This window comes from Mustela nivalis (genome assembly GCF_964662115.1).
Source record: "Mustela nivalis genome assembly, contig: HAP1_SCAFFOLD_236, whole genome shotgun sequence".
Lineage (NCBI taxonomy): Eukaryota > Metazoa > Chordata > Mammalia > Carnivora > Mustelidae > Mustela > Mustela nivalis.
Window position 1 is genome coordinate 862,591 of NW_028136400.1, and position 27,806 is coordinate 890,396.

A 27,806-nucleotide genomic window follows, 5' to 3' on the forward strand; every position below is an offset into this window, starting at 1 on the left:
ACATTTTATAACCCAGACATTTAACAATGGAACTATGATGCATGTATTTTCAAAAGTATAGACATACATGAAGCTATGAGGTCAAAAAAGATGAATGTCCATAGTACCATATAGACTCAACAAATAAAAATGTCCAAGGCGGGGCGTCAGGGTGGCTCAGTGGGTTAAGCCGCTGCCTTCGGCTCAGGTCATGATCTCAGGGTCATGGGATCGAGTCCCACATCGGGCTCTCTGTTCGGCAGGGAGCCTGCTTCGCTCTCTCTCTCTCTCTCTGCCTGCCTCTCCATCTACTTCTGATCTCTCTCTATCAAATAAATAAATAAAATCTTTAAAAAAAAATGTCCAAAGCTCTGAGTGAGATTTATGAATATTGTATAAGATTAGGCCAACATGTGGTTTTGATATAAATCATCTGTTCTTAAATTAGAATTACAATCGTTGAGTACAGTGTTGAAAATGGCAGATAGATTTTAGCTATCTTTGCTCACTAGGGAAAATGGAAAAATGTTTAGTTTGGTCAGATTTTCACTTAACTTCTGAAAAATCTTACGTTTGAGAGAACCCTTCTGAAATAAGAATCCTTAAAGACATAACCCCTTTGGCACAAGTTTTCAAGAAACTTGTTGGATGTTGTAGACAATTATATGGCACACGTACTGTTCTAGATGTTTCATGCCAATAATATGTAAGCCATACCAAGGTTACATATACATATAGAGATGTTCCTCAGCTTACAAGGGGGCTATGTACAGAGAAACACATAAAAAACTGAAAATTCATTTAATACCCCTAAACTATCAAATATCATAGCTTACCTTAAGCTTATTTAAACATACTCAGAACACTTACATTTGCCTGCATTTGGGCAAAATCATCTTAAGCAAAGCCTATTTTATAACAAAGTATCAAATATCACATGCAATTTATTAAATATTACACTACAAAAAAGAAGAATGGTTATATATAGAATGGTTGTAAGAATATCAGGTGTTCACCCCTGTAATCTTCTAGCTGACTGGGAGCTGTGGCTCACTGCCCCTGCCCAGCATCACAAGACGGCACCATACCACATGTCACTGGCCCTTTTTATAAAGACCCAAATTCAAAATTCAAAGTACAGTTTCTACTGAATCACTTTCACTTTCACATCATTGCCAAATATATTGTAAGTTGAATCATTGTAAATCAGGAGCCATCTTATTTGAAAGTTAAATCACAGTCACCCGTATACACACAAAAAAAGGCCTTCATGTAGGGCCATCTATGTATCTCTAAACAACATAGCATGACCTATCAACAGCAAAAAATGGATGTGAAGGGGACAATTGCTTTGCGTCAGTACTCTGAGCAGTAACATACATGGCCTTACTCACCTAGCAGAACTCCAGAGCTAGCTGATGGCAAGGAATTTTACAAATGTTTGCTGAACAGCTTAAGCACTATTATTTTTAAATTAGTGTGCATATCTGTTTTCTAAAGATATGTTAATTTATTTTATGGACGTATTACAAAACCAAATAATTTCCTCTTATTTAAGTGGCAGGTAAATAGAATTCTTTTTAATTTAAATCAAATGGCTTTTTAGGGAAAATATACTAAAAATTCTGAAACTTGTATTGCTTATGAATCTTTTATTGGAATCCTTATCAAGTTGTATTTTTCAAGTTTTTCCTAAATAATCTTCAATGAATTGAAAATATTTTTTGGATTTTATTCAAGGCTATTAACTCACAATTTCACTTTGTTAAATATAGTGCTAAACGTTCAACCAAAACGTTGTGTCTTTTTTTTTTTCCACTACCACATCCTCCATCTACTGACTGGATTCTCTCCCCAACTAGCACATATATACCATTGTCTATCTTTAGGATAAGTAAGGGTCATCTTTTGTCTTTATTCTATTCCTCGCATGCTTCTGAACTTGTTGAATTTTAATATAGTCACACCATAAGCATCACATATTTGATTCCCCTTTCAATAGTAAACAGTGCACAACCAGAGCATACCTTCAAAGCTAGCAATAGACTTACTCTGATATATTATTTTTGTATTTTTGTAAATTAAAATAATTAAATTATAGAACAAGAGTTTCAGGTGGTAGGTGTTGTAAGTTTTACCCAAACTGACTTTTGTCAAACTCGTTTTTGCCATCATATATGACAAGTAGTTTTCTCACGTTTATTTTTAGAATATCCTTGTATAATGAATATTTACACTGATATCTAGTATAAAAATCTTGCAAATTATTTTAGAAACATTAAGATATTGAAAATCAATCTATTTCTTTGATTCATTAAAGACATTTTTGGCTTGTTTCCAGTACTTTCTTACTGGTTAAAAAATGAATTTGAAGTAGTCTGAATTTCATTATTATATGGCACTTTCCCTTTGATGAATACAAAGAAGATATTCTATATTAGCTATCTGAGAAGAATTTGTTTTTTTAATTTTATTTATTTGTGAGTGAGAGAGAGCACAAGCAGGGGGAGCAGCAGGGTGAGGGAGAAGCAAACTCCCGGCTAAGCAGGGATTCTGTTGCAGAACTGAGTCCAAGGACCCAAAGAGCTAAAGGCTCAGGCGTTTAACTGACTGAGCCACCCAGGTGTCCCAATCTGAGAAGAGTTCTGTATGTTATTCCTATTAATATGCAGTTTAAAGTCTAGGTGATTAACTTAATATTTTAGTGGCTATTACATAGATAGCACTATGTTCCAGGCAGAGAGTAAGAAAGAAATAGTAAATCAACCATATTCTATGCATTCTAAATGAAAATAATTAATCAATCATAATAAGTCCTTCTATTTATGGAATATCAACTTATAAGCTTTCCTCCATATGAACAATGCCAAATACCAGAATAAAGGGTCATCTAATACAAATAAAGGATAGAATTAAAGAATTCTGGTAAGCCATTTAATTTTGAAAAATGGTGCTATATTGTTGCTGAGTTGTGGTTTTCAGTTACATACTATCTGATAAGTGTAGAAGTAACATGAGTGTTACGTGAGATGAGAAATGGTTTATAATTAAGATAATTTTAAAAGTACAGATAAATACAAATTTGTAAACATAGCATTATGGAGGAATAAAAATAAATGATAGCTACACACTCTAAAGTGAATAAATCTTGGAAAGTTAATAGAGAAGTAAAACAAGGGCAGTGCAAAAAGTATGGTACATTTTTATGAAGTTCAAACAAATTCTGTGAAAGCATCGATGGACTTAAAGATACTATTATGTATCAAATATTGTAAAAATTAAGCAAGGAAATAGCAAACATAAAATAACCAAAGGTGTGATCATGTTCTACTTCAAAAAGAGATGAGTTAATAGATAAATAGAAGTAACTAGACTTTTTAGAAGTTAATAAAACTTTGCCTGTTATTTCTTAGTAATATAAAATATATGGTTTTCTAACAAAAACGTTTATCTTAAAAATATTTAAAAATAAATTTCAGGCTACTCATAAGGTTCTATTTACTTTTCCACTGAAGGAAAAGCTGGTTGTTGTAGTTGTAGTTGTTTGTTTGTTTTAGTCTCCTCCTAGTTTTTATTATTATAATGTGGAATAAGGAATGTTAGATTGAAAAGTGAATTATTTTATAGACAAAATCATTACTTGATTCACCTCCTGGTACAGCAGATGGAACTCCTGAAAATATGCCTTTTGCCTTACGGAAAAGTAACAGTTATGCTTACATCTGAAACATACTTGGGGGTGGCCCTAAATAGTGACACCATAGTAAACATTTTGAATATTTGCAATTAATTTTTATAGTCATAGGGCTCCAAAAGGCACTGCTGGTATCTTAGCAGGTATTTCAATAAAGCTAAAAGTTGCCTGACTGTTTAAAAATATTAACAAGGCACAAAACGGCAGAAGTATTGTCCTCAGATATTATTTTTTTCCATATGCTCCTGATTCCAGACATGACAAGTTATTTTTTTTTAAATTTTTTTTATAAAAGATTTTATTTATTTATGTGACAGAGATCACAAGTAGGCAGAGTCAGGCAGAGAGAGAGGAAGAAGCAGGAACCCTGCTGAGCTGAGAGCTAAATGTGGGACTCGATCCAAGGATCCTGGGATCATGACCTGGGCTGAAGGCAGAGGCTTTAACCCACTGGGCCACCCAGGCGCCCCCATGACAAGTTACTTTTGATAGATATATATACAATGTATTTTCCAGTTATAAGAAAAATGGTTCTGCTATTTGTAACCTTTTTTAAAAATTACATAATTTTTTAAATTAAAATTTTATGTTTTAATGTTTTAATTTTCTTTTCTTTTTTTTTTAAAAGATTTTATTTATTTATTTGAAAGACGGAGATCACAAGTAGGCAGAGAGGCAGGCAGAGAGAGAGAGAGAGGGAAGCAGGCTTCTTGCGGAGCAGGGAGCCCGATGCGGGGCTCGATCCCAGGACCCTGAGATCATGACCCGAGCCAAAGGCAGCAGCCCAAACCACTGAGCCACCCAGGCGCCCCAATGTTTTACTGTTCAATATACTACTTAGAATATAAAACCTATTCCATTTGGTAAGATATTTACCATTTAAAAAATGGTAATTTTCTCATAGTGTGTTCCCCTCACATTGCTTTATTTTGAATAAAAAAATTTCACAATAAACATAACTGATGCTTTCCTTTTGATTGTCCCTCTGTTGGTCATACTGTATATGAGCCATGACAATTAGTTTTACAAAATTTATTCATGTTTGTTGATATGTTTTATCATAACTAATTTTCCCTCCCTTATCTAGATGCCCCAGCTTTCAGACAGGTGGACACTTCAATAAACCATACCCAAGGGATGTATCAAGTACTTCTTAGACATCTCTCAGATCCTTGAGGTCTCATTTTACCTAGGGATTTGCAAAAGGTTCTGCCAGAGGCACCACTGTGACAACTGATGACCATGGTCTATCTCCTGCTAAGCTCAAGAGGTCACTGGTTTCCAAATTTATCTATACAATTAATGCATTCCAGGAAGTTCTTTGTTTTTTAATATTAACAAACTTACTTTAAAGTTTATATGAAGAGGCAAAGACTCACAATAGTCAACATAGTGTTGAAGGAGAACAAAGACTGAGGACTGACTTCAAAGTTTACCATAACGATGGGGCGCCTGGGTGGCTCAGTGGGTTAAGCCTCTACCTTCGGCTCAGGTCATGATCCCAGGGGCCTGGGATCGAGTCCTGCATTGGGCTCTCTGCTCAGCAGGGAGCCTGCTTCTCCTCATCTCTCTCTCTGTCTGTCTCTCTGCCTATTTGTGATCCCTCTCTGTCAAATAAATAAATAAAATCTTTTTAAAAAAAAAGTTGACCATAATGATAATTGTAAGCAAGATATTGTAATACCACAGAAAGACTAGATTAAAGGAACAGAATATATATTATCAATTATATTTTATATTTAATATAAAAGCAAAAGCAATACAAGAGAGCAAAATACAATCTTTTAAACAAATGGTTCTGGAGTAATGGTGAAGCTAAATGTAAAAATATAAAATAAAATAAAATAAAATAATAAAATAAAATAAATCCAGGCAGATATCATACACTCTTCACAAAAATTAACTCAGATTGGATTATAAACCTAAACATGAAACATGTAGAAGGTAATATAGAAGAAAATTTAAATGACCTTGGTTTTGGCAATAATTTTAGCTACAAAAGCACAAGCACTGAATTTTAAAATGTCTACTCTGTGAAACACAATGCCAAGAGAATGAAAAGGCAAAGCACAGACTATGAGAAAAAATTTGCAAAATACACATCTGGCAAAGGACTGTTAATCAAAAATACACAAAGACCCCTTAAAACTCAACAAGGGGGGAAAAACCTGATTAAAAATGAGCCAAAGACCTTAGCAGATACCTCACAAAAGAAAATATTACAGATGGCAAATAAGCATATAAAAAGATGCTTCACATTATATGTCATCAGGAAAATGCAAATTAAAACAAAAAAGAGACACCCGTACATACCCAGAATTCAGAACACTGAAAACAGAACACGAAATGTTGGTGAGGATGTGGAGCAACAGGAATGTTCTTCCATGTCTATTGAGAATAAAGAATGGAAAAAACTTGGCAGTTTCTTACAAAACTAAACATATTCTTGCCAGATGATTCAGCAGTAGCAGTTCTTGGTATTTATCCAAAGAAGATGAAATCTATACCCACAAAGAGGTCTATAGTAGTTTTATTCATAACTGACAAAAGCTTGGAAGCAACCAGGATATCATTCCACAGGTGAAAGGTCAAATAAAGTGTAGTACATGCAAACAATGGAATATTATTTAATGCTAGAGAAATGAATTACCAAGCCATGAAAAGATATGGATATAAATATTTAATAAATATTTGATTTTAGGCTTCTACCAGTCTATCAATAGTATTAGTATATTTTAACAGTGAATGCTCAGCATTCATGAATTTACCTAATAAAATATTTTGGGCTCAATATTTTAAATACTTCAACCTCTATGATTATATTCCTAATAATTTTGAATTGGGGTAAATAAACCTTAACTTTTTGTAACTTGTTTCAATATGCAAAAGAGCTCAATGAAATTTTAGAAAATAAAAATTTACCAAAAAAAAAGTTTAGTTTACTATTGCCAAATAATTTAAAACTTTATCTTATATTCAAATACATATATTTTTCTAAATTGATTTATATGCTACTAAAACCAAAAACTTTTAGTTATACTAGATTTCATATCATGCCATCAATGCCAGAAAGCCATCTGTCGATGACTTGTCTTAGAGTTAAGATGGGCGTTATTACAATGCAAGATGGAAACAAAGATAGTATAACAATTGAGTGTTACATAACTTTTCTGTTTTGATCAAGTTACTAATCTACAAAAGGCTTTTATCGGTGACAGACTTGGGAATTTAACAAAACTTTTAAACTAGCATGTGCAACTCATTCCTAGAAAACAACACAATCAATAACACTTTATTTAGATTAAATCATGACTATTTCTCCATTTGAATAAAAAAGGTAGCAACCCCAATAAGTTTATTGAACGTGAAAAGTTGAAATGCTGTAATGCTCCTAAGGAATCAAATAATCCAGTCATGAATTACAAAAAAATGATATAAATACCAAAGTGTTTGTATAATTGTAATGTACAACTGCCCATTATCGTTCAATAGTGTAGGCTTGTACAAGAACTCTATAAAAGAACTCCACTTCTAAACTGTGGAAAATATGTTCCCTTTCTCCCTATATACAACTATTAAGCCATTCATTTAGCTTTTAAAATATCCACTTAATACAGGCCTTTTACTCATTTGAACCCGGCAGCAGGGTTCTATTCTTATTGCTTACATCTGAAGGATAGACTTCTAGCGTAAGAGGTAAAGCCCATAAAGGAGCCCAATAATAACAACAAAATACAGTTTAGTGATCCCTTACAATCTTCCAGCTACCTTTCTGAGAATACTTCAATTAATAAAACATATAAAATAGCTGACCACAAAGAGCTTACATTCTTTTGAAATATAATAGTGAAATAAACCAATAATAGAGGGGCGCTTCGGTGGCTCAGTCCATTGAGTGACTGCCTCTGGCTTGGGTCATGATCTCAGGGTCCTGAGATGTAACTCCCCAGCAGGCTTTCTAGGCAGTGGGGTGTTTTCTTCTTCCTCTGCGCACCCTCCCAATTCTCTCTCTCTCTGTCTCAAATAAGGAAATAAACCAGTAATAGAATAATGATTGATGGTTGATGGTGATAAGTGTTACAAAGAAATACAAGAAAGGTAAAAGCCATTGGAGAATGCTGGGATGAAAGTTAATTTTATTTTGTGTCGGGTGGTTATATCTCATTTAGGAGATGTTATTTGCACAAAGACCCAGGAAGTGAAGGAGGGTGTTATACAAATATCAAAGGAAAAGATTGCTCTAGGCAGAGCAAGTAAGTATATAGACTTTGTGTGAAAAGCTTGTCTGTTACTTTTGAGGAAAAGCAAGGAGGCCAATGAGGAGTTCATAGTGGTGGAGAGAGGAAGAACGTATTGTACCTTCTAGTACATTGAAACGCCTTCAGTTTTTATTTAATGTGAAAGGGGAAGATACCAAAAGACTTTCAACAGCAGAATAAAATCATCTGACTTGATTTTTAGGTTAAGTTGCTGTACCAAAATAAATTTGCAGGGAGAAAGGAGTGCAGTATGTGTGGAAGTGGGGCTATCAATCAAGTCAATAATTCAGGAACATATGATGGTGTTTTTAGCATGCTGGGTGGTAATAGAAGTGGTGAGGTATGGTTTTTATTTTGTATATATTTTGATGGTGAATATTCCGGTGAACAGGATGGGGTATGTGCAGGACAGACAATATCAACATTTATTTTACCTGCACAAACAGAAGGGTGGAGTCTTCATTCCCTGATATGGAGAGAACTCTGAGTTCAATTGTTCTTTGTCATTAAATGGCATAGTGATGATGAGGATTTAGTCAGACAGTGAAAGAGAACAGTAAGCATAGTGTTAGGCGGTAAGACATTATAATACATTTGAACAACAAAAAAACGTTGTGTTGGATCATGTGTTTATGTGAGTAAATAAATAAATAAAGCTTCCTGGGCTTCTGATAGAGGTAAAGAAGACTAGTATATGATCCAAAGGGGCACGTGCACCAAATATTTATAGCAGCAATATCCACAATAGCCAAACTATGGAAAGAACCTAGATGTCCATCAACAAATGAATGGTATATATATATATACGATGGAATACTATGCAGCCATCAAAAGAAATGAAATCTTGCCATTTGCGATGACATGGATGGAACTAGAGGGTATTATGCTTAGCAAAATAAGTCAACCAGAGAAAGACACTATCATATGATCTCTCTGATATGAGGAAATGGAGGTGCAATGTGGGTGCTTGGGGGACAGGAAAAGAGTAAATGAAACAAGATGGGATCAGGAGGGAGACAAACCATAAGAGACTCTTAATCTCACAAAACAAACTGAGAGTTGCCTGGGGGTGGGGAGGGTAGGGAGAGGGTGGTGGGGTTATGAACATTGGGGAGGGTATGTGCTGTGGTGAGTGCTGTGAAGTGTGTAAACCTGGCGATTCACAGACCTGTACCCCTGGGGCTAATAATACATTATATGTTAATTTTAAAAAAAGAGGTTTTCAGCAAAGAGTGTGTAATCAGGCATATTTTATTAAAGTAACCATGTAAAATGATGGTTGAAAATTGGAATAACAGAAAACATAAAAATTAGAGATTTTAAAAGGAGATCTGGGACAGTGTAGAGAATATAATCAATGATATTATAATAGTGTTATATGGTGACAGATGGTGGCTATATTTGTAGTGATCATAGAATAATGTATGGAGATATTGAAAACAGATATTGAAAACCTGAAACCAATGTAACACTGACTATCACTATACTCAAATAAAAAAATAGTAAAAATAAAACATTTTATTTTAAAAAGATAAAAAGAGGGACAAGAATTTGTAAAGTGAATTTCAAAAAGCTTAAAGATGAGGCTAAGACATACTCTGAACCTTGAGGAAAACACCATTTTGAAAATTTTTCCCATTTTGAGAAAACTCAAATGAATCAATACCATAAAAGAACCCATTTTAACTGAGAGATGTAATGAATGCTCAAGAAATAATTTTATGACAGGATAATTCTTCCCTATGAAACAGCATACAGAAACCAGTGGAAACACCTGGAAGCAAAATAAACTATACTGAAAATAAGAATTAGGAAAAAGATAAATGATGAAAGATAAGAAAATTAGAACTGCGAGAGAGACCTAGTGAATAGAATTTTTAGCTTGTGGTTTAATGTTTTTGAGGATAATCTAGAGTTCATAACTGCCTTGAGACAGGCTGGTTGTAGGCAGTTTAGGCAGACCCCTCAGACAGGCCTACTTTGGGCAGGTGGTGTTGGAGGAGGCCATTGGGCTGGACAAAGACAAATCCAACCATTTGACTAAAGTGTCTGTGAAGATGCAACAGAGAAAGACCTGTTAAACCTAATCTCAGAAATGGAGATGATGAAGATGATTGGACAGCACAAGGACACCATCATCCTGCTGGGTCCTGCACACAGGATGGTCCTTCGTACACTCTCATGGAATATGCCTCCAAAGACAACATACAGGAGTACCTGCAGGCCCAGAGGCCTCCTGACCTGGAGTACTGTTACAATATCAGCCACAATGCAGCAGAGCAACTCTCCTCCAAGGACCTGGTATCCTGTGCCTATCAGGTAGCCTGAGGCATGGAGTACCTTGCCTCCAAGAAGTGCATACACCAAGACCTGGCCACCAGGGAAGTGCTGGTGACAAAGGACAACATGATGAATATCTCTGACTTCAGCCTTGCCAGAGATATCACCACATCAGTTACTATAAAAAGACAACCAACAGTGGACTGCCTGTGAAGTGGATGGTCCCTAAGGCCATGTTTGACCAGAGCTACATCCACCAGAGTGACTTCTGGTCTTTTGGGGTGATCCTGTGCAAAATCTTCAATCTGGAAGCCTCCCATATCCTGGAGTGCCTGTGGAGGTGGCTTTCAAGCTGCTGAAGGAGTCATTTGATGGATAAGCCAATAAGTGCACCAGAGAGTTATACACAATAATGAGGGGTGGCTGGCATGTGGTGCCTTCAAGCTGCTGGTAGAAGACCTGGATCATACTGTGGCCTTGACCTCCAACCAGGAGTACCTGGACCTGTCCTTGGCCCTGGAACAATACTGTCTATGCTTTCCCAACACCTGAAGCTCCACCTGCTCCTCAGAGAAGAATTCCACCTTCTCTCATGTGCCGTTGCCCAGGGAGGCCTATCTGCCCTGACACCCAGCCCAGCTTGCCAATGGTGGACTCAAATGACTAGTATCCCTATTAATCCTGTCCAGATTCCGTCATAAGCTGTAACCCTTACCCCCCACCCTCCCTGCAAGACTCACTGCCTTCTCCTTTGTCCCTTTCCTACTGGCAGGAGCCAGCTGCCTACCTGAGGCCTTCACCCCTTGAAGTTCACCTCTCTTCCCCTTCCTCTTCCTCCTTTTTACAACCTGCTCATGAAAGAAAGGCACAGAGAGGCAGGTACTTGCTCGTGGCTACTTCCTTCCCGCCCATATGTTGGACCAAGACCCCTCCCTGGCATCTGGTACTGCCTGGACGTCGAGGGAGTGGGAGATGAGGCATGCCAGTGAAAGCTGTTGGAGCTTTCCTGTTTTGGTTTTGTCTGCTTAGCATTACATGTAAGACTGAGTTCTGGTGGCAGGGACCTAGTCCTTGGGGCTATAGCACTAGCGAGGGGAGGTCAACTGCTGTGGGCCTTGGCTAAGAGCAACCTCTTCTCCAGAGATATGGTGCCAAGGGCTTATGAATTTTGATACTAATTTGCTTTGCTGACCAAATATCTGGTATCAAAAGATGGGAAGGCAAAGGCTGAAAGCAGTGTTGTGACCATGGGGTCCAGCCCCAAACTATGAAGAAAACACAAAGTGTATAAATCTGAGTAAGTATATATTTTCACACCTTTTTAAATAGGTTGTTATCAAAGACTTAATCAATGGGTAATATGCTCCTCGTGGCTGGGAAGCATCAGTTGCCATATATTAAAAACAAAGAAAAGAGGTGTCTGGGTGGCTTCCTCCAGAAGTGTCCCTTCTTTTCAGGTCATGATCCCAGGGTCCTGGGATGGAGCCCCACATCAGGCTCTCTGCTCAGTGGGAAACCTGCTTCTCCTTTTCCCTCTGCCCTGCTTATAGTTCCTCTTCCTATCTCTCTGTCTCTCAAATAAATAAAATATTTTAAAAAAAGGAAGAAACAAAATGTTTTTAAAAGGTCTTTTTTTAAAAAAATTTTCTAGGGGTGCCTGGATGACTCAGTTGTTTAAGCAGATGTTTGCCTTTGGCTGAGGTCATGATTCCAGTGTACAGGGCTCCAGCCCTGCATGGGACTACTTGCACCCCAAGGAGCTTGCTTCTTCCTCTCCCTTTGCACGTGATTCCCCCCACATGTGCGCTTCCACTCTCTCTCTCTCTCTTTCTCTCTCTTGCTGTCAATAAACAAAATAAAATCTTTTCTTAAATAAATAAATAAATAAATAAATAAATAAATAAATAAATAAATTTCTAAACCTACTTTCAGTTTAGGTCCCTTAACAAAAATTGCTACTGCTTCATTTAAAAAAAAAAGATAATTTAGAAATGTGCTTCCAGAGCTAAAAAGCTGTTTTGTTTTGTTTTTTGTCAGGATTAAATATAGAAGTGCTTTAAAAAGTAAAAGAAAAAATATGCTATATTAACACTAATCACACTATAACTTTGGTGGTTATATCAAGATAATGAAAAGTGATTTTAAAGCAAATTTCATTATCAGACATAAAGATCAAGTCAAAATTACAGAATAGTAAAAGGATGAATTCCTCAGGGAGTATAATAATTCTTGACTTTTAATACTTAATAACAGATTTGGGGATATATAGGGAAAAACTAAGAACAAAAATCATAACTTCTACCTTAGAAGAGAAATGGAAAAAAATTTCAACACCTTTATTTTAAGATTATATAGACAAATGGTCATCAAATTGGTAAGATATGTAAGACTTGGACAAAATTATCAACTAACTAGATATGCTTGATATTACAGAACACTCCCAACAACCGCAGACTACATATATCTTAAGCCATGATTTTCTTTGCAAAGGTCAACATTGATAATGTTCTAGTCATTCCTCCGTGTACCAGGAAAGAAGTAGCACTTTCTTGAAAGACACAGCTATCAAAGCTCCATTGAGAAACCGTAAAGATGGAGAAGGGATTTGCAAATTATATATCTGATTTTGGACATCTACTCTGATTATTAAAAAAATGAATAAAAATAAAAAACCTTACTAATAACCAAACAGAGTATCCAATTTTACATGTGAAGAAAATTATTGCAGAGACATGTCACCAAAAGGATATGGATGGCTTATAAGCACATGACAAATTTCTCAACATTTAGACATTAAAGAAATACGAATTAAAATCATAATGAGACATGCTTACATATCTATTAGAATGGCTAAAATTATAAAGGCTAATTGTACTTCGTCTGAGCTAGATTGAGAAGCAACAAAAAATCTAAACTGTTGTTGGCATATATCATGATACCACCACTTTGGAAAATATCTGCCATATAATAGGTTCAGTAGACAATTTGTAAATTTCAGAAAAAATAATGTTGAGAGTATACTGAATTTCATAAGTCATTTCAATATTTTTTTCCAAAAAATAAACTATGTAAAACATGCCTTAAATTTACTTTCAAAATATTTTATAGCATATAATGGACAATATACATAAGCCTTAAAGAAACAATCATATAAATAACCATTTCATACCTACTTAAAAATTGCATAATACCACACCCCTAGATCCTCTCTGAATGCTCTAAAATAACCCTTCAAAGGAAATACATTTTTAAAAATAACAGATTTTTGTTGGCAAATAATTTAATAAATAAAAGTTTCATTCATCTACGTAGATCATAATAAATGTTTTTAATAAGCATGAAATTATAACTCTGAAGTGTGCTAAAATGAAACCACCTGCTAAGGGTGAGAGAACAAAAATAAACATCATTTTTCCAAATAAGAGGAATTTATTACCTTTGAATCAAAGCATGTGGATTTGTTCAAACTGGCAATAAAGGAATATGGAAACACAAAAAATAGAAAGTCATATTTTAGATTTCTAAAAGACTTCAAAGTGAAGAGTATACATTTTTTAAATGTTACCTAATGCTACATAATGACAAGATGACAGGTTGTGACAAATAGCTTTTTAAAAGCTCTACTCATAATGGAACGGAAGGTGTCATTTCCCTATAATTTTATATATGTCATTAATTTACTGTATCTGGATACAACATATTACCAAACAGATGTTCATCAAAAAATAAATCATTTTTAATGGAACATAATAATTTGAACCTACATGTATTAATCATTTTTTTCGATCAAACATTTATAGTCTCGCTAAACTTTTTATCAGTTGTCGACAAAATTAAAAAACAATAGGATAAAAAGTCGTGTTTGGAAAAGTAGATTTTCTTTGAAATTTGCATTTAAATGAAAATATTTGCTAATATTTTTAAAACTTTAAATGTAATTTTATATATATCTGACCTATCAAATGATATAAAATTTTTGGAGACTTAATATAGTTTGGGGCACATGGTAAGCAATAATCAATTTTTTTGTTGATCCAAGTGTTCTTGTAACATTTTTTTAATTAATCTAGGACCATAATTTATAGTTCTAAGATTTTTCCACCCCCCCATTTTAATATCTCTTAAGGTGGCACTCACTTTGCACTTGATGACATATCCTAGTTTAACTGACAGCATTTCTCTTTCTTAGTCGAACATAAACTATAGTGCATCTTACCCTTGATGAAAGCTAGGATGCAATTAAATACACTATTATGGTTACGATTCTGATATTTGAAATCCTCCGGTAGCTCCCTGTGCCCCCACAGTGTAGTACCTCACCTCCTCGCCATAGTATACAAACGATCTCACCCCCAGTGTTAACCCCGGGGCTCAGCCTCCATCCCCAGGTGATGCTGCCAGATCAGCTGTCGGTTGTCATGAACTTGCTGTAGTTTCCCGAATGCACTGTGCTGCCTCCTGGCACTCTGAAACTTGACACACTCATCCTCATTCTTCGCTTTGCCCTTGTCTATCACCTCCCTTGAAAATCTGTTCCTAAGTGGCTTTTCCCAGCTCCCACCTACCCTTGGCAGTCTTTTATCTCCCTGTGGTAAAGCCTGTCACACTGCACCATGGACATGCCCGTTGTCCCCCTGAGAAGAGAAAAGGGACAATGAGGGCCCCCCAGCATTTGCAGCTCTAGTGCCGAGCCCCATGCCTGGTTTGCAGGAAATGCCAGATCATGAAGACAAACGGAGATCATCCTCTGGCTAAAACCAGCTCTTCTTTGCCTACCACAGGATCTGGATCAATAAAGACCAACCAGTTATTATTGCTGTTTTTCTAGTGATTTTTACCCCATATATTTCCCAGGTCATTACCATTTTTGTAGCACTTTAATTCAGGCTTCAACCACTTCCTAGTCAGATCAGGTGAAATCATTTTCCTTCCCATCCCCTCGATGTATTTCACATCTAGTAATTCTTTTTTTAAAGATCTTATTTACCCATTTGACAGACAGATCACAAGTAGGTAGAGAGGGAGGCAGAGAGAGAGGGGGGAAGCAGGCTCCCCGCTGAGCAGAGAGCCCGATGTGGGGCTCCATCCCAGGACCCTGAAATCATGACCTGAGCCGAAGGCAGAGGCCTAAACTACTGAGCCATGCAGGGGACCCCATATCTGGTAATTTTTAATCAACGTGGATATGCTGCATCAAATAGTTCCTTCTTCTTCAAATATAAATATATAAATATATTGATCAAGTCACTCGCATGTCTTAGGAGAATGTCATGCCTTTAGTAGCAAACTTGAAATCTTGGCCATTGGTTTTGATTTTTGATTTTTGTTTTGGTTAGATTTGGTTCGGTTTTTGTAATTTTAAAAATGTCTCCAGCCCTGGGCTCTGTCTGACCTGATTGCTTTCAGCTGTTTCTGCAACAAAATCGTCCAGGCAGCGAAAACTCTCCCTGTTTACAGTGGCGCCCCCTTCTGAACACTTTGTTAATAAAAAGCTTTTTTTTTTTTTTTGGCTATGGTAAATGTGGAACAACAATGAGGTATTTCAAAGAGGTGAACGACAGATAAATTTCTCTAAGGGTAGCGTGAGGGTTACTCAAAAAGGAACTTGACAAGGCTTTTAAACATATCGACAATCATTATAACATAACGTGACTGATTGTTACCGTGCTCTTAACTGGGCAAACACTTGTTGGCTTCCAAGAAAGACTAACATAGATGAGATGGTTCTAGCGGCCTTCTAGCACAGGGTCTCATGAGGCAGGGATTCTAGCCACTGGCTGTGCAAGGCATGAGGCCTGTTAGTGATTCTATTTTTTCCTCTGCAGAATGGGTCTTTCTATATTCCAGGTCCTTTCTACCCCAATAAATAATGCTGCGATTCTCTCAGTGAGTTGTACTTTTGGTTTAAAGAGCCAACTGTCTCTTAAAAAGCACTTTTGTTTAAATTCCTTTAAAAAAGTGTTTTTAAAAAAAATCTTTTTTTTATTTTTTATTTTTTAATCCCATATGTTTACTCTGATCGTGGAACTTTGTCATTATGACATTCTCAGCTGATTAAAATATTCATCATCAGCACCTACTGCTCTCCTCTCCTTGTGGTCTCTCTGGAAGGGGACTTCTCTAGCTCTTCTAGCAGGAGATGGGCACTTCCCCTCTACCCCTGTTGCCGGACCAGCCTTACCTATCCTGCAGGGTCAGGTCATTCTGGCCTTTTATCTGTTGTTCTCTTCTGAGTGGTTGTTTTTCATAGATACCGTGCTTTCCTTTTGTCAGGATTTACCCTGGACTATGAAAACCCTTTTCTTGTGCCAGTGAAGCCTAAGAAACAGTCCTGATGAGAGAACCAGGAACTCGAACAGATCATATTTATCCTGAATGTTCTGTCCAAAATGAAAAAAACATTTCTGAGGATCCTCAAGATCTCTGAGAAAGGAAGTTTCACCAACTCTGTCATGTAGGGGCATCAATTCCGATTCTGTGTCAATTGTTTTACTTTCCCAGCTAGTAATTCTCTACCTCTCAAAGCCCACTCTCAACCGTTTCCTCTCTCAAAGGCAGTTGCTCTTAGAGTCTTCACATGGCACCTGTGGCCTGCTGGTCGTTGGCTATTGCGCTCTGTACTTTGGGTCTAACAGCTGCGCGGCATCAAGATGAGAACGTCTCTTGTTCTAATACTTAATATAGTTTGGGGCACATGGTAAAAAATAATCACTTTTTTAGTTGATCCAAGTGTTAGAACTTTCCTTAATTATTCTAGTACCACAATTTACTTTTCTAAGATTTGCCCCCCATTTTAAAATCTCTTAAGGTGGCACTCACTTTGCACTTGATGACATATCCTAGTTTAACTGACAGCATTTCTCTTTCTTAGTCTAACATAAACTATAGTGCATCTTACCCTTGATGAAAGCTAGGATGCAATTAAATACACTATTATGGTTGCGATTCTGATATTTGAAATCCTCCGGTAGCTCCCTGTGCCCCCACAGTGTAGTACCTCACCTCCTCGCCATAGTCTACAAACCATCTCACCCCCAGTGTTAACCCCGGGGCTCAGCCTCCATCCCCAGGTGATGCTGCCAGATCAGCTGTCGGTTGTCATGAACTTGCTGTAGTTTCCTGAATGCACTGTGCTGCTTCCTGGCACTTTGAAACTTGACACACTCATCCTCGTTCTTCACTTTGCCCTTGTCTATCACCTCCCCTGAAAATCTGTTCCTAAGTGGTTTTTCCTAGCTCCAACCTACCCTTGGCAGTCTTTTATATCCCTGTGGTAAAACCTGTCACACTGCACCATGGACATGACCGTTGTCCCTCTGAGAAGAGAAAAGGGACAGTGAGGGCCCCCCAGCATTTGCAGCTCTAGTGCAGAGCCCCATGCCTGGCTTGCAGGAAATGCCAGATCATGAAGACAAACGGAGATCATCCTCTGGCTAAAACCAGCTCTTCTTTGCCTACCGCAGGATCTGGATCAATAAAGAACAGCCAGTTATTATAGCTGTTTTTCTAGGGATATTTCCCCCATATATTTCAGGGGTTTCTGGTTAGCTCCAGAGGGCAATGTTTTTTCTTCTGGAGGGCAGACAGAGGGCTGCATTGTAGTTCTGGAATTGCCAAACTGGAGGGCTTGTGGGCCAGGAGTTGAGGACAGAAGTCTGAGAACACAAGCAACCTTAGGGTCTGGGCAAGGGCATGGCAGGTACGCTCTGCAGATGAAACAAGATCTCGTGCATTTGAAATCAGGTGAGGATCTGAGAAACACTCAGGTTGGAGTATTTGTCCCTTATGGCCCTCTTCATGAAGAGGTGGTGGATCACGAGGCCATGGAATTTTTCCCACGATGGGAGTTGTGAGATGCTCCAAACCGTAAAGATTCTTCTGCAGAGCGATTGAGACCTGTTGGTTGGCTCCAGGACTTCCCATACGGATCGATTCTGAGTAGGTTTCTAAGGATGGATGGCTGGGAAGCCCGACTCTCATTCCTCTTGTGTCCTAGTGACAAGACAGGTTAGATCTGCTGGATCTGGGGGAGAAACTGAGAGGGTTGTGTTGAAATGGACTCTCCTGTGGATGGGTCCTAATGTGGGTTTGTGTCCATGGAGAACTTAGAATGAGGCAGTGGCACAGGGTCCCTGAAGGGTTCTCCTAACCAGAGGCTTTGACTCAGCTCCAACGTGCAAGATTCCCATGTGGAGACGAGATTTCTTCTGATGGGTGCCTCAAGAAACAGCCATATGCTGCTATTGGAATCCAGGCCTCTGAGGAGAGAGGCCTGGACAACAAAGCAATGGATCCGATTAGGATCTAGGGGCCTGCTCACTGCAATTTACCTCTGGGGACATCTGTCCACGGGTCTAAGTGCAGGTAGATGCTCAGCTGGTGTCAGACCGCCCTTGTTTTCCTGGGCAGTCAACACTATTGGGATGGCCCCGGGCACTTTGGAGGTTTATCATCCTATTTCTAGGTTTGTGGCCAATGGAATGGGCAGAATTCCCAGGTACAGTCCTCAGGTTTGGCTCCAAGAACCTGTGCCTGTAGGTTTTGTGGGCCAGGGCTGTGGGGACAGTTGTCTGAAAACACAAACTCGGCTTAGGTTTCGGGTCGTAGGTATTGCAGGACTGATCTACAGACAGTGAGGAGAACTCTTCACGATATGAACAAGGGGGCAAGTGTGAGACGCTTGCTCAAGATTTTGTCTCTGGATATTGTTTCACTGATGGCCGTGGAATGTCCGGGTGGCCTCATGGGCCATGGACGAGTCTTCCTCTCTGGGCATTTGGCCCGATCCGAAGAGTTTGGGGTTATTCTTTGAGATGGGAGGAGTTGGTTTTGTTTTGTTTTTACCTCAGGTGTCCCACCAAAAGAGAGTTTCCAGAGCAGAGCCCTGGGGAGGGGCGAGGGGACAACCAGAAAGCTGGTTAAAACTTGGGGCCTAGGGGCATGGCAAGCCCATTATGACGTCTAATGGTCCAGCCACTGAGAGGACTTACTAGAGGACAGGACTCACGCTGAGGGTCACAATGCGAGTTTGTGCCCTCTTCGTACTTAAGCATTGGCGGGGCATAATGTGTCAGGGTAAGGGTCAGTGTCAGCGTTTGCGTTAGGGTTTGGGGCAGGCTCACAGTCAGTGTCAGGGTCAGGGTTAGTGGTTACTGTTAGGGTTAGCCCCGCTCCTGGGTCATGGACCCATCCGTTCAGGGTCTCAGGATAAACCCTGTGCAGAAGGGTGTAGACCCTCCACCCGATCCCACTTAACCAGCCTTAAACTGGTGTGTGAACATAACTTGCCCACCAGACATCTAAACCCTCATCAGCCTGATCCTGCTTGGGGCATCTCCTCCCACGATGGCATGGCAAGGTCCTCTTTACACACAGACACACAGACACCCAGAGGCACACACACACACACAGAAATGGGGAAGAGACCTAGGGCTACACCCGTGGATCAGAAGGTGTGGGACTCTCTGACTCTGAGCCCCCTGGTGTCACCTTTTGATTTTATTAGCCAAAGGGTCTGAGGCATTGGGGAAACATGATATGACCTGAAGGGAGGTGACGTGTCTGGCGGGCGAGCTCTCTTCTCCCTGCATCCTCTCGGCTTCAGTACAGCAGAAGAACATGTCGCTTCCTTTAGGATGTGCCTAGAAATGAGCTGGGCAGGGGGTTTTTCTCTGTAATGGGTTGCCTGGATACGTGGGTTCCAATTCCGTTGGGCTCTGTCGTCAGGGAAGTGAGGTCACCACTGCCTGGGGGCTCCTTACCGAACTTCCTGCTGTACCAGAGCTCCCTGAGCCACCGGTGCGCAAGCTGCTCAGGCTCACACTCCACTCAATGCAGTGCCCATCCAGTGACCCCCATTCAGACTCCACCCAGCCCTTGGGAGGCCTGGGTGCAGCTGTTGTCCCCGCTGGAGGCAACAGAGCTGGGTTTAGACTAGGTTAGTGTTAGGGTTAGGGTTAACAAAGACTTAGGGTAAGGGTTAGGTTTAGACGTCGTTGGGGTCAGCGTTAGCTTAAGGCTTAGGGTAGGGGTCAGGGTTAGGGTTAGGTTCATGGTTAGGTTTAGGGTCAGGCTCACAGTAGGGTCACGGTTAGCGTAACGGTCAGAGTCAGGGTCAGGGTCAGTGTTAGGGTGACAGGTTTAGGGTCAGGTTCAGGGTCATGGTCAGATTTAGGGTCAGGTTCAAGTTTTGGTTTGGGGGCAAGGTTCATGTCAGGGTGAGGGTTAGGTTTGGGACAGGTTTAGTGTCAGGGTTAGGGTCAGGGTCAGGGTTGGGTTCATGGTTATGGTAAGGTCAGCTTTATGTTTAGGATCTGTTTTATGAGTAGGTTCAGAATCAGGGTTAGCTTTAGGGTTACGATTCTGTTCAGGATCTTGGATTGGTTCAGAGTTAGGTGTACATTCAGGGTTAGGGTCAGTGTTAAGGTCAAGGCCAGGGTAAGGTTTAAGGTTAAGGTCTGACATAGGCAAAGTTCAGAGATAGGGTTATGATCATAGTCAAGTATAGGGTCAAAGTTAAAGTTAAAGTTTAGGGTTAGTGCTAGGGTTAGCGTTTGGTGGACGGTTAGGGTTAGAACTTGTTAGGATCAGGGTCCGTGGTAGGGTTAGGGATAGTGTTAGGGTTGGGTTCAGCGATAGGATTCTGGGGAGGGCCCGTGTTAGTGTCAGGGTCAGGGTTGCATTTAGGGTTAGAGTTAGGGTCAGGCTGACAGTCAGGGTCAGGTTTAGCGTTCAGGTCAGGGTCAGGGTCACTGCCAGGGTCAGGGTTAGATTTATGGTCATGGTCTGGTTCAGGGTCAGGGTGAAGTCTTGGGCCAGTGTCAGGTTTACGGTCTGGATCAGGTATTGGTTTAAAGTCCACATTCAGGTCAGCGACAGGGTTATGTAGTGGTCAGTGTTAGGGTCATGGTTAGGTTTAGGCTCAGGGCCAGGGTCACGTATAGGGTCAGGGTCTGGTATAGGCAAAGTTCAGGGTTAGGGTTATGATCATAGTCAGGTATAGGGTCAGGGTTATTGTTAAATTTAGGGTTAGTGTTAGGGTTAGCGTTTGGTTGACGTTTAGGGTTAGAGCTTGTTAGGATCAGGGTCTGTGGTAGGGTTAGTGGTTAGTGTTAGGGTTGGGACCAGCGATAGGATTCGGGGGAGGGCCCGTGTTAGTGTCAGGGTCAGGGTTACATTTAGGGTTAGTGTTAGGGTCAGACTCACAGTCAGGGTCAGGTTTAGTGTTCAGGTCAGGGTTGGCGTCACTGTTAGCGTCAGGGTTAGATTTATGGTCATGGTCTGGGTGAGGGTCATGGTGAAGTTTAGCACCAGTGTCAGGTTTAGGGTCAGGTATAGGTATTGGTTTAAAGTCCACATTCGGGTCAGGGACAGGATTGTGTAGTGGTCAGTGTTAGTGTCATGGTTAGGATAAGGGTCAGGGTCAGGGTCAGGTGAAGGTCAGGGCCAGGGTCAGGTTTAGGGTCAGGCTTTGGTATAGGGTCAATGTTTGGTTCAGTGTCACAGTTAGGTTTGTCGGTAGCTTTTGGGATTGGGGTTAGAGTTAGAGTTAGAAGTAGGGTTATGGTTAGGGTTAGCATTAGACAACGTAAGGTCAGGGTTAGGATTTGGTTTAGGGTAGGGGTTAGTGTTAGGGTCAGGGTCAGCGTTAGGTTTAGGTTCAGGGTACGTATTAGGGTCATGGTTAGAGATACATTTAGGTTTAGGGTTAGGGTCAGGCTCACAGTCACGGTCATGGGTAGGGTTAGGGTCAGGGTTATGTCCGCGTCAGGGTTAGGATTAGGGTCATGGTCAGGGTCATGGTTAGTTATGAGTCTTGGTTAGAGTAATATCAATGTTAGGTTTAGGTTCAGGGACCACATCAGGGCCAGTGTCAGGCTTAGGTTTAGGTTTAGGGTTCCGGTCAGGATCACAGATAGGGTCAGGGTCAGGGTCAAGGTTTGGGTTAGGGTTTGGGGAAGGCTCATAGTCAGTGTCAGGGTCAGGATTAGTGGTTACTGTTAGGGTTAGCCCCGCTCCTGGGTCATGGACCCATCCGTTCAGGGTCTCAGGATAAACCCTGGGCAGAAGGGTGTAGACCCTCCCCCGATCCCCCTTAACCAGCCTTAAACCGGGGTGAGAACATAACTTGCCCACCAGACATCTAAACCCTCATCAGCCTGATCCTGCTTTTGGCATCTCCACCCACGATGGCATGGCCGGGTCCTCTTTACACACAGACACACGGACACCCAGAGGCACACACACACACACACACACAGATCTGGAGGAGACCTAGGTCTACACTGGTTGATCATAAGGTGTGGGACTCTCTGTCTCTGAGCCCCCTGGTGTCACCTTTTGATTTTTTTAGCCAAAGGGCCTTGGGCGTTGGGGAAACCTGATATGAACTGCCATGGAGGGGATGTAACTGGCGGACGAGCTCTCTTCTCCCTGCATCCTCTCGGCTTCAGTACAGCAGAAGAACATGTCGCTTCCTTTAGGATTTGCTTTGAAATGAGCTTGGATGGGGGATTTTCTCTGTAATGGCGTGCCTGGATACAAAGGTTCCAATTCTGTTGGGTTCTGTCGTCAGGTAAGTGAGTTCAACACTGCCTGGGGGCTCCTTACCAAACTTCCTGCTTCACCAGAGCTCCCTGAGCCACCGTTCCCAAGCTGCTCAAGGCTCACGCGCCACTTAATGCAGTGCCAATCCAATGACCCCCATACAGCCTCCCCCAAGCTTCTGGGAGACCTGGGTGCAGCTGTTCTCCCCGCTGGAGGCAACAGAGCTGGATATAGACTAGGTTAGTGTTAGGGTTAGGGTTAAGAAAGACTTAGGATCAGGGTTAGGGTTAGACGTCATTGGGGTCAGGGTTAGCGTAAGGCTTAGGGTAGGGGTCAGGGTTAGGGTTAGGTTCATGGTTAGGTTTAGGGTCAGGCTCACAGTAGAATCACGGTTAAGGTTATGGTCAGAGTCAGGGTCAGGGTCAGTGTTAGTGATGGTTAGGTTTAGGTTCAGGTTCAGGGTCATGGTCAGATTTAGGGTCAGGTTCAAGTTTAGGTTTGGGGGCAAGGTTCATATCAGGGTCAGGGTTAGGTTTGGGACAGGTTTAGTGTCAGGGTTAGGTTCAGGTTCAGGGTTAGGTTCATGGTTATGGTAAGGTCAGCTTTATGTTTAGGTTCTGTTTTATGTGTAGGTTCAGGATCAGGGTTAGCTTTAGTGTTATGATTCTGTCAGGATCATGGATTGGGTGAGAGTTAGGTTTACAGTCAGGGTTAGGGTCAGTGTTAAGGTCAAAGCCATGGTCAGGTTTAAGGTTAAGGTCTGACATAGGCAAAGTTCAGAGTTAGGGTTATGATCAGGTTCAGGGAGAGGGTCAGGATTATTGTTAAAGTGGGGTTAGGGTTAGGGTTAGGGTTAGAGGTATGTTGAGGGCTAGGGTTAGACCGGGTTAGGGTCAGGGTCAGTGATAATGTTAGGGGTTACTTTTAGGGTTAGGTTCAGCGTTAGGTTTTGGGTCAGGGCCCGTGTTAGTGTCAGGGTCAGGGTTACGTTTAGGGTTAGAGTTAGGGTCAGGCTCACAGTCAGGGTCAGGTTCAGTGTTCAGGTCAGGGTCGGGTCACTATACAGTCAGGGTAAGATTCACAGAAACAGCTGAAAGCAATCAGGTCAGACAGAGCCAAGGGCTGGAGGGATTTTCAAAATGACAAAAACAGAACCAAATCTAACCAAAACAAAAATCAAAACCAATGGCCAAGATTTCAAGGTTGCTACTAAAGGTATGACATTCTCCTAAGACATGCGAGTTGCTTGATCACTTTATTTATATATTTATATTTAAAGAAGAAGGAACTATTTCATGCAGCAAATCCACATTGGTTAAAAATTACCAGATATGGGGGCTCCTGGGTGGCTCAGTGGTTTAGGTCTCTGCCTTCGGCTCAGGTCATGATTTCAGGGTCCTGGGATGGAGCCCCACATCGGGCTCTCTGCTCAGCGGGGAGCCTGCTTCCCCCCTCTCTCTCTCTGCCTCCCTCTCTACCTACTTGTGGTCTGTCTGTCAAATGGGTAAATAAGATCTTTGAAAAAAGAATTACTAGATGTGAAATACATCGAGGGTATGGGAAGGAAAATGATTTCACCTGATCTGACTAGGAAGTGGTTGAAGCCTGAATTAAAGTGCTATAAAAAGAGTAAAGACCTGGGAAATATATGGGGTAAAAATCCCTAGAAAAACAGCAATAATAACTGGCTGACTTTATTGATCCAGATCCTGCGGTAGGCAAAGAAGAGCTGGTTTAAGCCAGAGGATGATCTCCGTTTGTCTTCATGATCTGGCATTTCCTACAAGCCAGGCATGGGGCTCTGCACTAGAGCTGCAAATGTTGAGGGCCCTCATTGTCCCTTTTCTCTTCTCAGGGGGACAACGGGCATGTCCATGGTGCAGTGTGACAGGCTTTACCACAGGGAGATAATAGACTGCCAAGGGTAGGTGGGAGCTGGGAAAAGCCACTTAGGAACAGATTTTCAGGGGAGGTGATAGACAAGGGCAAAGCGAAGAATGAGGATGAGTGTGTCAAGTTTCAAAGTGCCAAAAGGCAGCACAGTGCATTCGGCAAACTACAGCAAGTTCATGACAACCAACAGCTGATCTGGCAGCATCACCTGGGGATGGAGGCTGAGCCCCAGGGTTAACACTGGGGGTGAGAGGGTTTGTATACTATGGCGAGAAGGTGAGGTACTACACTGTGGGGGCACAGGGAGCCCCCGGACGATTTCAAATATCAGAATCGTAACCATAATAGAGTATTTAATTGCATCCTAGCTTTCATCAAGTGTAAGATGCACTATAGTTTATGTTCGACTAAGAAAGAGAAATGCTGTCAATTGAACTAGGATATGTCATCAACTGCAAGGTGAGTGCCACCTTAAGAGATATTAAAATGGGGGGGGGATAAAGCTAAGAACAAGTAAATTGTGGTAGTAAAATAATTAAGAAAGATCCAACACTTGGATCAACTAAAGAAGTGATTATTGCTTACCATGTGCCCCAAACTATTTAAAGTCGGAGAACAAGAGACGTGCTCATTTTGATGCCCCGCAGCTGTTAGACCCAAAATACAGAGGGCAGTAGCCAACGACCAGCAGGCCCCAAGTGCCATGTGCAGACTCTAAGAGCAACTGCCTTTGAAAGAGGAAACGGTTGAGAGTGGCTTTCTGAGGTAGAGAATTACTAGCTGGGAAAGTAGGTCAATTGACACAGAATCGGAATTGATGCCCCTACATTAAAGAGTTGGTGAAACTTCCCTTCTCAGAGATCTTGAGGCTCCTCAGAAACGAATTTTTCATTTTGGACAGAACATTCAGGATAAATATGATCTGTTTGAGTTCCTGGTTCTCTCATCCGGACTGTTTCTTAGGCTTCACTGGCACAAGAAAAGGGTTTTATAATCCAGTGTAAATCGTGACAAAAGCAAAGCACGGGATCTATGAAAAACTAAGCACTCAGAGGAGAGCAACAGATAAAGGGCCAGGCCGACCTGACCCTGCAGGATAGGTAAGGTTAGTCTGGCAACAGGGGTAGAGGGGAAGTGCCCATTTCCTGCTAGATGAGCTAGAGAAGACCCTTCCGGAGAGACCACCAGAAGAGGAGAGCAGTAGGTGCTAGTGATGAAGAATATTTTAATCAGCAGAGATGGTCAAAATGACAAAGTTCCATGATCAGAGTAAACATATGGGATTTAAAAATAAAAAATAAAAAAATTTTTTTAAAGGACTTTTTTTTTTAAAAGGAATTTAAACAAAAGACCTTTTTAAGAGACAGTTGGCTGTTGAAACCATATACAACTCACTGAGAGAATCGCCGCATCATTTGTTGGGGTAGAAAGGACCTGGAATGTACAAAGACCCATTCTGCAGAGAAAAAATTAGAATCACTAACAGGCCTCATGCCTTGCACAGCCAGTGGCTAGAATCCCTGCCTCATGAGACCCTTGCTAGAAGGCCGCTAGAACCATCACAACTATATTAGTCTTTCTTGGAAGCCAACAAGTGTTTGCCCAGTGAAGAGCACGGTAACAATCAGTCACGTTATGTTATAATGATTGTCGATGTCTTTAAAAGCCTTGTCAGGTTCCTTTTTGAGTAACCTTCACCCACCCTTAGAGAAATTTATCTTTGGTTCACCTCTATGAAATACCTCATTGTTGTTCCACATTTACCATAGCCGTAAAACAAAAACAAAAATTAAAAAAAGCTTCTTATTAACAAAGTGTTCAGAAGGGGGCGCCACTGTAAACAATGAGAGTTTTCGCTGCCGGGACAATTTTGTTGCAGAAACAGCTGAAAGCAATCAGGTCAGACAGAGCCAAGGGCTGGAGCGATTTTTAAAATGACAAAAACTGAACCAAATCTAACCAAAACAAAAATCAAAACCAATGGCCAAGATTTCAAGTTTGCTACTAAAGGTATGACATTCTCCTAAGACATGCGACTGACCTGATCACTTTATTTATATATTTATATTTGAAGAAGAAGGAACTATTTGATGCAGCAAATCCACGTTGGTTAAAAATTACCAGACATGGGGGCTCCTGGGTTGCTCAGTGGTTTAGGCCTCTGCCTTCGGCTCAGGTCATGATTTCAGGGTCCTGGGATGGAGCCCCACATAGGGCTCTCTGCATAGCGGGGAGCCTGCGTCCCCCCTCTCTCTGCCTCCCTCTCTACCTACCTGTAATCTGTCTGTCAAATGGGTAAATAAGATCTTTAAAAAAAGAATTACTAGATGTGAAATACATCGAGGGTATGGGAAGGAAAATGATTTCACCTGATCTGACTAGGAAGTGGTTGAAGCCTGAATTAAAGTGCCACAAAAAGAGTAGAGACCTAGGAAATATATGGGGTAAAAATCCCTAGAAAAACAGCAATAATAACTGGCTGCTCTTTATTGATCCAGATCCTGCGGTAGGCAAAGAAGAGCAGGTTTTAGCCAGAAAATGATCTCCGTTTGTCTTCATAATCTGGCATGTCCTGCAAGCCAGGCATGAAGCTGTGCACTAGAGCTGCAAATGCTGGGGGCCCTCATTGTCCCTTTTCTCTTCTCAGGGGGACAACGGGCATGTCCATGGTGCAGTGTGACAGGCTTTACCACAGGGAGATAAAGGGTAGGTAAAAGCTGGGAAAAGCCACTTAGGAACAGATTTTCAGGGGAGGTGATAGACAAGGGCAAAGCGAAGAATGAGGATGAGTGTGTAAAGTTTCAAAGTGCCAGGAGGCAGCACAGTGCATTCGGGAAACTACAGCAAGTTCATGACAACCGACAGCTGATCTGGCAGCATCACCTGGGGATGGAGCCTGAGCCCCGGGGTTAACACTGGGGGTGAGAGGGTTTGTATACTATGGCGAGCAGGTGAGGTAATACACTGTGGGGGCACAGGGAGCCCCCGGAGGATTTCAAATATCAGAATCGTAACCATAATAGAGTATTTAATTGCATCCTAGCTTTCATCAAGTGTAAGATGCACTATAGTTTATGTTCGACTAAGAAAGAGAAATGCTGTCAGTTGAACTAGAATATGTCATCAAGTGCAAGGTGAGTGCCACCTTAAGAGAT